The sequence below is a fragment of the Ceratotherium simum genome, chromosome 12 (assembly GCF_057802395.1).
Source record: "Ceratotherium simum simum isolate JZ-2026a chromosome 12, ASM5780239v1, whole genome shotgun sequence".
In the NCBI taxonomy this organism is placed as follows: Eukaryota; Metazoa; Chordata; class Mammalia; order Perissodactyla; family Rhinocerotidae; genus Ceratotherium; species Ceratotherium simum.
The window spans coordinates 33,523,740-33,540,060 of NC_141911.1; the positions used below are offsets into that span (position 1 = coordinate 33,523,740).

Below are 16,321 nucleotides of genomic sequence, written 5' to 3' on the forward strand. Positions count from 1 at the left end.
AGTTCCATTGTCAAGAACTGTGAAGGGTCTGAGATTTTACACTATTTGCAGTCTAGCAAGTTTTGTTGTTATGTGCCATCAAGTTGACTCCTGGCGACCCTATGAATGAGTGATGTTTACAATGTCCTGTCCTCAACAGCCGCTCTCAGCTTCTGCCGACTCATGTCTATGGCTTCCTTTATGGAATTAATCCATCGCATATTTGATCTTCCTCTTTTCCTGCTGCCTTCTGTTTTTCTCAGCATTCTTGTCTTTTCTAAAGAATCCTGCCTTCTCATGATGTGCCCAAAGTAGGACAGCCTCAGTTTTATCAATTTTTCCTCCACGATATTTCAGGCTTACGTTGCTCTAGGACCCATTTGTTCGTCTTTCTAGTGGTCCAGGATATCTGTAGAGCTCTCCTCCAACACCATATTTCAAATGAATCATTTTTTTCCTGTCAGCCTTCTTCACTGTCCAGCTTTCGCACCCGTACGTAGTAATTGGGAATACAAGGGTGTGGATAATCTTGGCCTTGTTCTCTAATGACACTTCCTTACACTTGATCTTTCCTAATTCTTTCATTGCTGCCCTTCCAAGTCTCAGTCTTCTTTTGATTTCTTGGCTGCAGTGTCCATTTAAATTCATGACTGAGCCAAGGTAAACAAAGTCTTTAATTCAGTGTCTTCATTGTCTACATTAAGGCTGTGTAGTTCTTCTGTAGTCGTGATTTTTGTCTTCTTGGTGTTTAAGTGCAGTCCTGCTTTGGTACTTTCTTCTTTCACTTTCATCAGAAGTTGTTTCAGAGTCATCGCTGCTTTCTGCCAGTAAGATGGTGTCATCTGCATGGCTTTTGTTGTCGATATTTTTTCCACCAGTTTTCACTCCTCCTTCGTCTGAATCTAGCCCAGCTTTTCGTATGCTATATTCTGCATACAGATTAAACAGATGGGGAGATAAATGCACTCTTGTCTGACACCTTTGCCTGTAGGAAACCATTCTGTCTCTTCATATTCTGTCCTGACAGTGGCTTCTTGTCCACCATACAGGTTACGCATCAGGACAATCAAGTGCTGAGGCATGCCTGTTTCTTTCAGAGCAGCCCATAGCTTTTCCTGAGCCATGCAGTCAAAGGCTTTACTGTAGTCTATAAAAAATAAACTAACCTTCTTCTGAAATTCTTTGGAGCAGTCCAGTAGCCAATGAATAATCACAATTGGATCTCATGTGCCTCTCCCTTTTTGTTTTCTTTAATATATACTGGACAGTTCAGGTTATCTGCCTTTTCTTGAATGAGTTTTGGCGGTTTTTATCCTTTAGGATGAAATAATCCATTTTGTCTAAGTTGCTGAATTTGTAGGTATAAAGTTGTATTTCCTAATTATTATGAGTATTCTCTAATTATCCTTTTAATGTCTAAAGTCCATAGTGATATCCCCGCTTTCATTCCTCATGTTGGTAATTTGTATTCTCTCTCTCTTTTTTCTTGGTTAGTCTAGCTAGAGGTTTATTAATTTTATTAAGCTTTTGAAAGAACCAGATTTGTATCCATTAATTTTTTTTCTGTTTTTCTGTTTTCAATTCCATTGAAATGTATTGATTTCTGCTCTTTATCATTACCTTCCTACTGCTTGCTTTGAGTTTATCTTGTTCGTCTGTATCCAGTTTCTTAAGGTCCAAGCTTATTGATTTGAAATTTTTTCCATTTCTAACATAGACATTTAATGCTATAAATTTCCCTCTAAGCACTACTTTGCATCATACTAATTTTGATATGCTGTATTTTTATTTTCATTTAGTTCAAAATATTTTCTAACTTTCTGTGAGTTCTCTTTGATCCATAGTTTATTTAGGTGTATTGTTGAATATCTGTATTTGGGATTTTTTGGATATCTTTCTGTTACTCATTTCCAGCCTAATTCCATTGGATAATACATTTTGTATTATCTTGATTCTTTTAAATTTTAAAAAATTTGTTAAGACTTCTTTTATTTTGGTGAATGTTTCTTAAACACCTGAATGCGTATCCCTCTGTGGTTTGTTGGAATAATTTGTTTTTGAATGGAAAAGGAAAATCTTTTAACCTTTTTATAAGATTACACCTTGAATCCAAATTACTTTGTAGCCAGTGGGGTAATAGAAAGGGTATTGGAATTCACAATACTTGGTTCTAGATAGGCCTGCTTTTATTAACTGTATTATTTCAAATAAGTCCTTTTGGGCTTTTGTTTTCCTCCTACTCTTTTGTTAAAGAGTATTGATAGATTTGATTTTGTGGAACCGTTCTTTACTTTAGAATAGTATGCGTTAAATTTTATAGCACAAGGTTTAAGAATTAATATGTTTACTCTTTTCTCAGTTATTGTAACATTCTTTTCCTTATTTTTTTTTTTTTAACTCTGTTTAAATAGTTGTAGTCTTAGGGATTATGTGAGATGTTAGGACTCCATAGTTTCAATTTATTGCAGATCTGCCAGTTGCAGATATCAATGTGGGTAGCAGTTTATAAATGTTTCTAAATAAAGTTTATATTTTGGAAGGGGCTTAGAATTCTCACAGTGGTTGTGAGAATTAGTAATTAATAAAATAATCAAGGAGTATGAAGATGGCAGTGAAAGATATACAAGGCACATGCCTCATAAGAAGTATGTTGTAAAAATTGGCAATTGACAAGAAGTGTGAGGAATTTAGAAGTACTTTTAAGGTTTGTGGAAATGTTGAAGAAAAGTGAGGGCATAACTTTATAAAGATATAATTCTGTAGTGAAAAGGATTATAAAAATGCAGATAAGTTATACTGAAACTTACATTTTGTATGTTTTAACAACTGGGATGAATCAGATATTTTAAAAGTACCATGAGTTTACTTTTTGAATTTGTTGGTAGTGTCTATGAGAAAGTCATCAGAATGTTGAGGGATCCTTTCAAATTGTTGAAGGTATTATGTAAGCATTCTTTTACAGTTTTGTAGCAATCACGCAAGATGCTTGAGAGATAAATACTGAGTGCTGTGCCCTCTTTATTAAGGAAATAGACATACAACATAAGATTTTTAAAGTAAAAATTTACATCTTTTACAAAAAATTATGAAGGTGTGAGGTTTTTTGAAGACATTCAAAGGATATAATAGGATTCAGTTCTGTATAAGGTGGAGATAAACTGTTGATTTACACTGGATTGATTTGTGAAATATTGTAATTAGGCTAAATTGAATGGGTAATGGGTAATTTGAGAAATGATTTCTAATGCTTTGTTGCAGATAATCCAAGATCTGATATCTATTAACTACTTAAAACTCTTGAGTAGCTGAGGCCCTACTTTTTTTAGAAAACAACAAAAAATAACAGTATTCTAGGGAAATATATCGTTAGCTCTATTTAAAGATGCTATATTTTCAAATGCTAGTCTTTACATGATTATAATTTATGAGCAGTCTGTATTAAATTTGTTGCTGAACAAACAGTGTACAGTCCCTGAATTCATTGTGCATCTTTTGTTTTAGGGAAGACTGTTCTACTTAACACCCTTATCATCCTCTCTGGGGTCTTTACTATTACTAGAAATCATAAAGCTAGGTAATTTTCCTAATAAACCGGTGTCAGTTCTGTAGTCTTTTTAGATTTGGGATGGGATCTGTTGGCTCTCAGCTTCAAAGTGGGCCCTAAACTATGACCCTGGTCCTTTTAGTATCTGTCTGTCTTGTTTTGCTGAGATGTGTGACCTCTGGGGAGGTCTCCCATACATTCAGTAAGTTCATCTTTTTCTTTTAGGAAGATAAGACAGACTTCTCTTGAGGGAAGGTGTTTTTCTCCTTTTTGTTCTAAGGTGCCTCTCAAATTAACAATTTTGTTCATATCAAAAGTTTCCCAAAGCAGAAACTTTGTCTTAAGTATTTCTTGGTGAAAATATGCCATTTAGAAAGGTAAGTACCTGAATTTAGAAAAAGCAGATGTCTGGCTTGGGAGAGGGGGCGTTGTTTAGACTGATTAAAAAAATCAGTTCTGTGAAAGTGTTGTTTGTGCACCTTATGTCTCAGATCCACAACTGAATGGTTGGCTGCCTGCAAGTAGAAACCTGATGACAATTCTCGGCTGATTGGAGGTTTTGGAGAGATCTTAACCAGGCTAGACCCTGATAGATAAAACAGCCCAAGACTGAGGGAAGTTATTGAAAGGGTTTGATGAGTCATCTAAAGTAAAGTTTGTCCAAAGGATGCTGCCTCTGAGAATTGTTCAGGGAACTGACCTGTTGGGGCCTGTGCCATCCTGTTGTCTTAGAGACTCATACACCAAAAAAATCCAACAGCTCAAGACAAATAGGTTGTTGTGAGTAGTAGGCAGGTTTTCATCAAGGATAAAAGTTTTCAAATCTGATGAAATAATGATGTTATTTAATTTAGAGAGAGAAATAGAAGTTGGTTAGATAAAAAACACATAGTTATTATTAGGTAAATATAATGGAAAAATGGATAAAAGGAAATACAGACAGGACTGTTTATATTTTGAATAAAGAAGGTACCATTGTAAATATTAACCTAAAATTTTTTAGATATGTAAGACTATTTATTTACAAGGCTTTTCTTCAAAAGGTTATTGGTTTAAAAACATCTAAGATTTTCTAAGCAATAGGGTCAAATAGTTTGCCTTATACAGTTTTTATAAATGCCTGACTTGACCATCTGATTGCTTTTGAAATCAATTTCTGAGTTAGCTATTAATACTTTTAATATGTATGCAAAATTACACATTTGTAAACCTAACCTGAGTTTCTGAGAACAGGCATTAGGAAGATTTTATGCAAAACTTTCTCTGCTGTTAATAGAAAATCATAAGGAATCTCTTACTAGTAAAATTTATATTTACATTGAAACTATTCTTAAAACTTACTAATACAAAATGACCAGATATATTTAATTTACCTTTATGCAGTCATTAGAAATAAATTGAAATACATTGTTAGGAAATTCAGATTTTCAAATTAGTGAGTTACATGTCATTAGTTCGATGACCTGAAATTATTTTACTGAGAAGAAATTTTTCATCTATTTTATTTTTTTAAATTTTTAAAATAATTGAAGTATAATTTATATACCGAAAAGTACAGATGAACTTTTCTATATTGATGAACTTTTACAAAGTGAACATATCTTTGTAACCATAACCTAGATCAAGATATCAGTGCCTCTGAAGCCTCCCTGTGTTCTGTCCCATTCAGATAACCCCTTTACCCCAAAGGTAACTATAGAAGGCCACTAGATACCAGAGTATAGAGTATGACATTGTATGTTGATGGTCAGGAAGAATTTAACATATGAATGCTTCTCTAAGACAATGTTAGCACACTGTTGTCTTGGTCTGTAATTTTTTAAATCTGATTTGATATAGAGCTCATTCTTTTTGTAGTGTAGTAAACTCTGACAGTACCTTGATAATTCTTTATTTTTCTGTATGTTACTTGTAAAATTTCAATTATTTATAAGATTAGGAAAAAATTTGTTTTATATTAATCATGTGGCAAAGTTTCAGCATGCGTCTTGGGTTTTAGTGTTATAAAAAAACAAATAACTCTCACATAAATGAGATTCTTGGGTAGATTTTACAGAGTAGTTGAAAAACTGTTTCTCATTATTTTTTTTTTTAATCATTTAGGGAGTCTCAACCATCAGCAGAATTTTTAAAAGGCTACCTAAGTATTTGGTAAGTACATGCTCTCCATGTTAAATACTTTGCATATTACTTAAGTGTGTGTTAACATTAATGACATTTACAATAGCCAGTGTAAATTACAATTGTAATTTGTTTCTTTAAATTTTTACTGAAATTTCTTCTCTTTATACTTATTCTGATCCCCTTCTGATTCTTTCTACATATTGTATCCAGAAAATTCTTTTAGTGTGCAGCCTAAGTATTAAAAGAGTTCAGAGAAAGAAATAGTCTTAGTGGTCAGGAATGCTAATACTTTTTGAATGAAACAGGATTTTCCCTACTTGAGATTTTTCTATTAGCTGTTGATACTACATAGTACAAATTTCTTCTTTAGCCATCCATTACTTGACCCCTCCTTATGTTAGATCCTGTTCACGAACATAATGCAACATGAACACCCGTACTATGGTCAGGCCATATGCTGTTTCCTATCTGGGCTACTCCAGTTTCTTTGTAATAGCATTATAATATGAAAAATTTGATAGGTGCCTGTAGTTAGGAATTTCATAAGCTTATGTTTTCACTAGATAAAGCTTTTGGTTTTTTATTTTTGAGTAGAAGTAGGAATGTTAATCACAGAATTTTTTTTTACTTCAGCTATATAGTATTTTTAGACTTGTGTGCTATGGTGACTGTATAGATACAACAATACTTTGGTTAATCATAATAGATTTTAAAATTATTAAATATATTTCAACATTGGGGGGAAGTACTGAGGCACTGGCTAATCAAGTGTCATAATATAGTTTTTTGATTGTTTTAATGTAGTCAATAAAATATTTTTAAGGATGAATACATTTATTTGATTAGCTAAAGGAAATTTCCTAGATACATGAAGAAATATTCAATAATAAACATTGATTTCTTTTATTATACTTCTTAATGTGTTTGAAACAATAAATATTCAACCAAATGATGTTTCTAAAATCTTGTAATAATCATAGTTGATGCTTAAATATTCACCAGTTATACTACTCTGTTTACTGTATATTTATAATAAATATAATATTTTTAGGAGCAAATGATTTTACAAAAATCTCAAATATTTACTACTTTAAAATGTGGTAAGTGATTTCTGAAGATGTATTAAGTAGAAAATAATAACTCACTATCATTTTCCCCCCACTGATGCGTATATTTGAGTTAGTTTGAGGGAGGCAATCATCTTTGCATAGTATATGTTTATGGCTTATATTTTTGCAAATTTATTTATTGATTTTTAGTGACTGCTCTGTTGAGATATAGTTCACATACCGGAAAATTCATTCCTAAGTGTACAATTCAGTGGTTCTTAGTATATCCAGAGTTGTGCAATCATCGCTACTATCTAATTTTAGGACACTTTCAAACACCGCCCCCTAAAAAAACGCCAATGCTTTATCCATTAGCCATCACTCCCTATTTCCCTTCAACCCCCTTCACCCCCCCCCCCCCCAGGCAACCACTAATGTATTTTCAGTTTCTATGGGATTTACCTATTCTAGACATTTCATATAAGTGGACTCACACAATATTTGTCCTTTTGTGCCTGGCTTCTTTCACTTAGAGTAATATTTTCAACATTCACCCATGTTGTAGCATGTATCCTTCATTTTTGTGGCCAAAAAAACCTATTTCATTGTATACTGCGTTTTGTTTATCCATTCATCAGTTGATGAGTTGTATCTACTTTTTTAGGAATGCTTCTGCAGTGAACATTCTCATATAAGTTTTTGTGTGGACATGTTTTCATTTCTTTTGGGAATATACTTATAGGGATGAAATTGCAGGATAATACGGTAAATCTGTATTTAACTCTGAGAAACTGTCAAAATGGCTGCACTATTTTACAATTCCACCAACAGTGTATGAGGGTTCCAGTTTCTCCACACCCTCAGAAACACTTGTTATTGTCAGTCTTGTTTGTGTTTTAGCCATCCTAATAGGTGTGTAGTGGGTATTTCATTGTGGTTTTGATTTTCATTTTTGTAGTAACTAATGTTGAGCATTATTTCATGTGCTTATTGACCATTTACATATTTTCTTTGGAGAAATGTATATTCACATCCTCTGCCCATTTTTTAATTGGGTTGTCTTTTTATTGTTGAATTGTAAGCATTCTTTATATATTCTGGAAACTAGTCCCTGGTGAGATACATGATTTGCAAATACTTTCTCCCACTCTGTGGATTGTCTTTTCACTTTCTTTCTGGTTTCTTTGAAGCACAAAAGTTTTTAATTTTGATGAAGTCCAGTTTATCTGTTTTTTCTTTTGTTGCTTGTGCTTTTGGTGTCATATTGCAAATTTATTTTTAAATATTCATTGATAGTCTAGGTCTGTGACAAGATTTTAATTATCACAGGACTATAAAGCATTGGCATTTTCTCTGTTTGACAGCCAAAGCCCAAAGGAAGCAATTATCTTTGTATTTGTGCTTCAATTCCTCAGCTAATTATTTTAAGCAAAACGTTGTTTTGAATCCCACGTGTTATCATGAAAATGTTCGCTGTGTGGGATATGTTTATTGATATCAGTCTTGTGAATTCATGTTTAGTTTTTTGGATGGGAGCAGAACTTAATACTTTTGTTTATTGTGACACTTATTGTGTTTTGACTTCATACCTTAGTAAACCATTGCTTTTTAGGCTAAGGGTATTATCAGAGTTTTTTTTTTTAATCTTTCCTGTGAAGAGAGAATAGATTTTGCTAATCTTATTGATGTTAGTCTTGTGCAGGTTATTTAAAGGCAATAATATTTTGATGTTTTTGTATACCTACATATGGAATATGTATATTTTTCATCTGCTTTATTAAGTATATATCTTTTTAATTTTTATGGGACCATTTTTGTTCCTTATTTTTTTATCCTTATGTGGCTTCTTTTATCAGTTGAAGACATAGTTCAGGATATATTGGCCTATAATGTTTAAAAAAATTTAGTTTTTTAGAGAAATGGCTTATAACAATGGAATGTCACTACTCTTAGTAGCATTGTCCTTCTGTGTAAGGACAAGGGTTTGTAATATAGCGTAATAACTGTATTTTTGTTAGGGGAATTTACTTTTGTGTGTATCTTTTGTATTATCTAACAATATTCTGTGTTAACTTCAAATAACCAAAAGTCTATTTTAATGAAATTTTATAGAGCTAAGATCATTGATATTCTTCTTGTTAGTTGAATTTAAATCATGTGTCCCTTGGTTAACAATCGCTTAAGTGCCCATTGGATGAGTAACATTGTTCTTCACATTGATGTTTTTATAGTTTGTATTATATCATCCATGGATATTTTGCAATGGAAAAGGAAATTAAAACGGACATATCATTCATGGTGGTGTTAAATTTTCAATTGTGATATAAAAATAAAGACAGATTTAGCTGAGAGAGTTACCTCCGCCTATGGTGTATGTCAAATGTAGTAATTAAGAGGATTTTGATGGCCTATTTATGGTTGAAATAAAGCAAAATGGCTTTTGTGCACTATTTTCCCCCCTTCTCTTGTTCTGTATGCTTACTAACATAATAATTGAATATATATTAATTCTTCTTGAGCATTTATATTTGAAATGGGGGATTAATATTAGTAGTAAGACCCCTTTTTCTTACAAGGTTAAGGATTACCCTTTAGTTAAACCATTAATTTTGTCACTAAAATCGGTAGGGGCTGCCTTATACTGTTGGTACCAGCTTCTCAGCACATGTCCTAGAGTTTGCTACTCCGCTGATCCATAATACACCTTGGAGATGGTGGTTGGGGTTGTATGGATAGAACAGTTGAAGTATTCTTCATCAGAAGGGTCTTTCACTATTTACTCATTTGACCCAGGAAAGCTCAACTGGATTTGGGTTATTCTAAATGTCACGGTGTTTTTCCACAAATGCCTGAAACCTTTGCACAGTAGTATTGACTCTGTTTTCTCCCAGTACAGTTACTGTACTAACCACGTCATGCAGGGAAGTTTTCCTAAAATCGTTTTCCTTCAGAACTCACTTTTTTTTTTTTTAAAGATTTATTTATTTATTTTCCCCCCAAAGCCCCAATAGATAGTTGTATGTCATAGTTGCACAGCCTTCTAGTTGCCGTATGTGGGATGCAGCCTCAGCGTGGCCGGAGAAGCGGTGCGCCGGTGTGCGCCCGGGATCCGAACCCGGGCCGCCAGCATCAGAGAGCACGCACTTAACCGCTAAGCCACAGGGCCGGCCCAGAACTCACTTTTTAAGTGAAAAACTTAATCCAGATTAACCCATATTTAATCTAGTAGCCATCTCAATTTTATTCTTATTCATATCCAAGATTTCCATTATCTTGATCTTTCTTCACAAATTTCCCAGTCTATTAATCTAAATTACAGCTGTTCATTTCTTCTGCTTTGTTCCCTGTTCATGGATTGTCTAGCTTTGCTAGAGTTATAGTTTACTGTCTTGAGAGGTTCCTAGTGTAAATTCACATTTTTTCCCCCTAGTTTAGCCTGATTGCTTCTTGGTAATCCTTATCTCTTTTTGATCTTCTGTTTCATTCTGCATATTAGTGATTTGGAATCTTTTTGCTCTCCTCAAATGACCAATCCTACCCTATTTCTCTTCTTCTTTTTTCATTTTATATTTTATATTCTTTGTTTGTTCAGTCTATCTTTACTCAAAGAATAAGATGTTTTCATTTCTTTTGAAAGCTAACATCTATATCCTTAGTCTTATCCCTTCTTCCCCTTCTCCAGGCCTTGCTATTTTCTGTTATTCTCCCTTCTGTGCTCCATGCTGGGTTCTCTGCCTTTTCACACCCAATCTTGAAAAATATCTTACTTCTACTCATTCTCCATCCTTCCCATTATCACCGAGCTTGTTTGATTTATAGTTGACTCTAGGTGTCCAATTTCTCAATTCTTATTCAACTACCTTCTGCAATTTGACTATTTTTCTACTAGTGTTCTCCTTCTTCAAGTGAAAGTAAATCACTTTTCTCACCTAACCAGGTAGATAGACATTGGTTAGGCTGATGTTAAAATGCTCTGTATCATCCCCAAGATAAGTCTAAGTTCCAATTGCTAAATCTGTGTCTTTTCATTTCTCCTCCTGTCCTTTGTTTTTCAGCATTTGGTATTTTGCTTCTTCTTCTTTTTTTTTTTTTTATAATTTTATTTATTTATTTTTCCCCCAAAGCCCCAGTAGATAGTTGTATGTCATAGCTGCACATCCTTCTAGTTGCTGTATGTGGGACGCGGTCTCAGCATGGCTGGACAAGCGGTGCATCGGTGCGCACCCGGGATCCGAACTCGGGCCGCCAGCAGCGGAGCGCACGCATTGCTTCTTCTTAACGTTCACTTCTTCCTTGTCTTCTGCAATACTATACTTTAATGGTTTTTCTACCATATCTCTGACTAAATGTTTGTTTTCTTTGTTACTGCTTTTTTCCTTTATATACCCGTTAAGTATAAACTGGGTTGAAGCTTTGCTTTTTGCTCCTCCTCATTATATATCATTCCTAGGAGATGGTCTCTGTTTTCATTATGTAAATTATCACAAATTTGTGATGACTCACCAATGTTCCGTTTTCCTTCATTACCTGTTTTACCTCAGTCCTTATGTCCTCAGTACCCCAAAATTGTTATTTCTGAAGCTGAAAAATTTACCTGTACAATGCTTGATATATGGTTGGAACTCAGTAAATGCTTGTTGAGTCACTGAGTGAACTCATTTTCTGATTCTCCCAGTCTGTTTTAGTTTGTTGATTTTTTTAGATAAGGATTTTAACCATTCACCTATTCTCATGTCACAAGCCATATAACATCTTTGACCAACTCTTGTCTAGACTTGTTAACATTAGTTATCATATTTTGGTCCTAAGCTTAACTAATATTCTTGTTTGTGGATGGTAGAAATAAGGATCGCAAAGATGGTGATTTGCTTATGGTTTCACGGGTAGTAGTGGAGTTGAAAATTAAAATTAGGTTTCAGATTACATCACAGAAAACCTTCTAATGGTAAAAGCAGTTTGATGGACAAGAAATTACTCTCACTGTACTATGTGAGTTAAGGGAGAGAAGACTGGAAGGTGGGAGGACTTTAAATTCTTGTGTGATGAGATAAAAGTCCTAATTTGGTGGAAGGAATGGAAATCAAGGACATGAGAAGTTTTTCACACAACTTTAATAGAATTTTGAGATTCTGACATCCACCAATGATGCAGTGATGCCAGTCAAGTAGTTGAGTGAACCATCCCTCAGATAACAATGATAAAATCTGGAAAAAAATTGAAAGAAAAACTCCAACTACTTAAAAGCAGCAGAAAATGACCAAAAGGAAGCCAAGTGAGAGGTTATCCTTTCAAGGCTGTGTGTAAAAATTGTATATTTGTGGCTTTTTTGCCTTAGGGTGCATCCTAGCCTCCTATAGTTCCAGTGGCATAGGACAGAAGTTAGGGCTAGCCGAGCAGCTGGAAATTTACTGAGGGAAACCTTGGAAGCAGGAGAAACATTGAAGAGGTAAACAGAAACTGATGGAGTTTTTCGACAGCCCACCGCCGTTACAAGCCATTAAAGGAAGTTCATCAGTCTGAAGGGAAATAGCACCAGATGGCAAGTGCCGTCTACAGGAAGGAATCAACATAAAAAATAGTGAATATATGGGTAATTATAAAAACAATACATACATATATATATTATTTTTGGTGAGGAAGATTGTCGCTGTGCTAACATCTGTGCTCATCTTCCTCTGCTTTATATATGGGGTGCCACTGCAGCATGGCTTGATGAGTGGTCTATAGGTCTGCGCCCGAGATCCAAACCTTCGAACCCCTGGCCGCTGAAGTGGAGCGTGCGAACTTAACCATTATGCCACCAGGCTGGCCCCAAAAACTGTATATATTTTTATTAATTAAAAAATATTACCTATGATTAAAGCAAAAATTATAGTACTGTATTGTTGGGTTTATAATGTAAATATATGAAAACAATAGCACCAAGTTGGCGTATTTCTGGCTTAATTTGTATTTCTCTGATGTCAATGTTGAGCATCTTTTCATGTGTTATTGACCATTTGAATATCTTCTTTGGTGAAGTATCTGATCAAGATTTTGAGACTTGATATATTACACAATATTTAATACAACATGTCATGATAATACATTATGACAAATTGATGTATTAATATTTAGTCTTCTCATTTATGAACATGGTATATCTTTCATTTATTTAAGTTGTCTTTTAATTTTTCTCAGTAATGTATGGCAGGTTTTTTTTTTAAAGGTGATAAACTGAACTCTTTACCCATTAAGCAGTAATCCTCATTTCCCCCTCTCCCAGGCCATGGTAGTATCTAATTTACTTTCTGTCTGTATGAATTTGCCTTTTCTAGATATTTCATATAAGGGGAATCATCCAATATTTGTCCTTTTGGGTCTGGCTCATTTCACTTGGCATCATGTTTTCAAAGTTCATCTATGTTATAGCATGCATCAGAATTTCATTCTTTTTTATGGCTGAATAATATTCAATTGTAATATTCCACTTTTTATCCATTCATCTGTTGATGGACGCTTGGGTTGTGTCCACCTTTTGGCTATTCCACCTTTTAGCTGCAATGAACATTGGTGTACAAGTATCTGAGTCTTCTTTTCAGTTTTCTTGTGTATGTACCTAGGAATGGAATTGCTGGGTCATATGGTAATTCTGTGTTTAGCTTTTTGAGAAACTGCCAAACTGTTTTCCACAGTAACTTCACCATTTTACCACATCCATCAGTTTACCACCAGTTTCTCCGCATCCCCATCAATGCTTGTTATTTCCTGTTTGTAGTACCTTTTTGGAGTAGATTCCTTAGGATTTTCCACATAAACAATCATATGTGAACAGAGACAGTTTATTTCCCTTTTGATCTCTTTGCTTTTCTTTTTCTTATCTTTTTATGTTGGATTTCTACAGTATAATATTGAATATAAGTAATGAGAGCAGACATTCTTGGCATGTCCCCAAACTTAGGGAGATTACATTCAATATTTCACTATTAAATCTGTTGTTAGCCATAGGACTTTCATAGATCCCCTTTATCTGGTTGATGAAGTTTTTTGCTGAGTGGGTGTGTTTGTTTGTTTCTCTATTTTTAATCATTAATGGTATTTGATTTTGTCACTGGCTTCTATTGCCATGATCATATAGTTTTTCTCTTTTAAACTATTAATTGTTTTTATATATCACTGGATTTGATTTGCTAAAATTTTGTCAAAGCTGGAAAGTGTCCTTTTCTCCTCTATTTTGTATAATACTAGCATATGTTTGTATGCCAAACATATAGTTTGTATAAGACTGGCATATTTTTCCTTAAATATTTGGTAGAATTCACCAGGGAAATCATCTTGGCCAAGGGTTTTTTTTGAAGGAAGTTTTTGGATTTATGAATTAAAATTTTTACTTGGCAGTATTGATGTCTTGCATTTTCACAGTACTTTTCTGTTTGATTTATTTTGTTGAATTTGTTAGTACAAAGTTGTTCGTAAGATGCCCTTACTATTTTTTTAATGTCTGTAGGATCAGTAGTCATATTTCCTCTTTGTTTCTTGATACTGATAATTTCTTTTCTTTTTTTTCCCCTGTTAGTTTGCTAGGTGTTTATTAATTTTTTTATCATTTGCAAAGAACCAACTTTTGGAGATGATTTTCTCTATCATTTGCTTATTTTCTGTTTAATTGATTTTCATTTTTTTATTTCCTTATACTAACTTTTGATTTAATTACCTCTTCCTTCATTTGCTTCTTGAATTGGAAGCTTGCTTCTTTCTTGTTTTCTAGTATAAACTGTTAAAGCTAAAGATTTCCCTTTTGTACACCTTTAGCTCCATCTCACAGATGTTGACATGTTGTGTTTTCGTATTGTTCAGTTTAAAATATATTCTTGTTTTTCTTGGATTTCTTCTTTGACCAGTGGATTCTTTAAAAGTGTGTTGCTTAATATTCAAATATTTTGGATTTTCTAGATTTCTTTTTATTAATGATTTCTAGTTTAAATTTGTTGTAGTCATAGAATAAACTATTGTATCAATTCTTTGAAACTTATGGAGAGGTGTTTATGGCCTATTGTTGAATGTTCCACGTTTACTTATAAACAGTGTTTAGTCTGTAGTTTTAGGTTATAGGATTTTATAAATGTCTGTTAAGTCATATTGGATAATAATGTTAAAATCTTTATCCTTCCTGGTATTTTTTTGTGTGTGGGGGGGTGGGTAAGTTGCTTTAGTAATTGCTGCTTGCATGGTTAATTCATATTTCTCTTATGTAATCTGGTTATTGGACTGGATTTTTTTTTTCTTTCTTTTCAAATAATATTTTTACTCCTCATTTGGTTTTCTTGGCTTGGTTACACTAATGAAGAGAGAGACACTTATGTATATACTGATTTAAAAAATATATATGTATATAAAAATTAACAGTCTTCTGTTCATCCATATGTTACCTAGGTTTTGAACTTCTTTTTCTTCCCTGTTTTATTATTTTTGTTTGAATGCTAAAGAGGACTATAGTTCATTGTAGTTTTGTACTGTGGGATTCTTATAATAGTTTTGTGTGTGTCTCTCTGTGTGTGTGTGTGGGGGGGGTCCTATGTTGTAGTGTAGTCTTGCCAGGGGAAACTTGATTTTGTTTGATTTAAGGTCTAGTGGAAGCCATTTTTTCCTCATATACATTTACTGCTACCCCAACATAGCCTTATATATAATAAAAACAAATTTCTCTCCTAACTATAATGTGAAATTTTGATGTATAATAGTTTTAACCTAAATCACAGTCTACACAGTAGGGAAATTTGAAAAGTATTCAGAACGTTTAAAACATGGTTGTTTCATATATGGCCTCAATAGTATAATAAGTAAAAAAAAAATCTGTTAGTGCCTATTATCAAATTGCATAATATGGTTTCTTAAAAGTTTAAACCTTTTAATACCTCAATTATTTGTCTTCTCTTCTTTTGATCATTCTTTTACAGACCTTCAGTAATAGGAAAGCCAGTTAAGGTCACCATTCAGTTTTTTAGCCAACTAGTGTGATTTGAACTTAAATTTTGATGTCAGCAGGTTCAAATCCTGCTTCTGTCACTTACTCTTCTTACTGTGAGTTTAGTAATGCTTTAATTTCTCTGTACTTTCTTGGAGAGCCATTCCTTGTGTTCTGTTAAGCTTCCTGAAATTTGTTGGTGATTTTTTTTCTCCTAATGTTATTTATTTATTTATTTTAATTCCTAGGACAAAATTATTTGGTAATAGTGGGTAATGCTTTTAAGCATGCCTCTTCTGGGCCGGCCCCATGGCGCAAGCAGTTAAGTGCACGCGCTCCACCGCGGTGGCCCGGGGTTCGCCGGTTCGGATCCCACGCACACACCAATGCGCTGCTTAGCAAGCAATGCTGTGGCGGCGTCCCATATAAAGTGGAGGAAGATGGGCACGGATGTTAGCCCAGGGCCGGTCTTCCTCAGCAAAAAAAGAGGAGGATTGGTAGATGTTAGCACAGGGCTGATCTCCTCACCAAAAAAAAAAAAAAAAAAAAAAGCCTCTTCTTTCTCTTACTCAGTTATGTAATTATTGCCAGGCAAATGTCTGAAAAGATGTTTTAACACAAATTTGAAGGTGTTTGTAGGTGTAATTAGCAGATAATTTGTTTGGTTCTGGCTAAAATAAG

General features: G+C 33.8%; 1 protein-coding gene across 3 annotated transcripts in view; it reads left to right on the top strand.

Annotated features, from left to right (window-relative positions):
* FBXW7 (F-box and WD repeat domain containing 7) overlaps nucleotides 1–16,321 on the top strand; it is a 228,190-nt gene that overhangs the window by 65,192 nt on the left and 146,677 nt on the right. For 2 of the 3 annotated variants that reach the window (XM_014780212.2, XM_087437536.1), the window contains exon 2: nucleotides 5,627–5,674. The exons of the other annotated variant lie outside the window; for it this stretch is intronic. The gene's annotated coding sequence lies outside the window, so the exon portion shown is untranslated. The remainder of the gene's footprint in view (nucleotides 1–5,626; nucleotides 5,675–16,321) is intronic. 3 annotated transcript variants of the gene reach the window in all.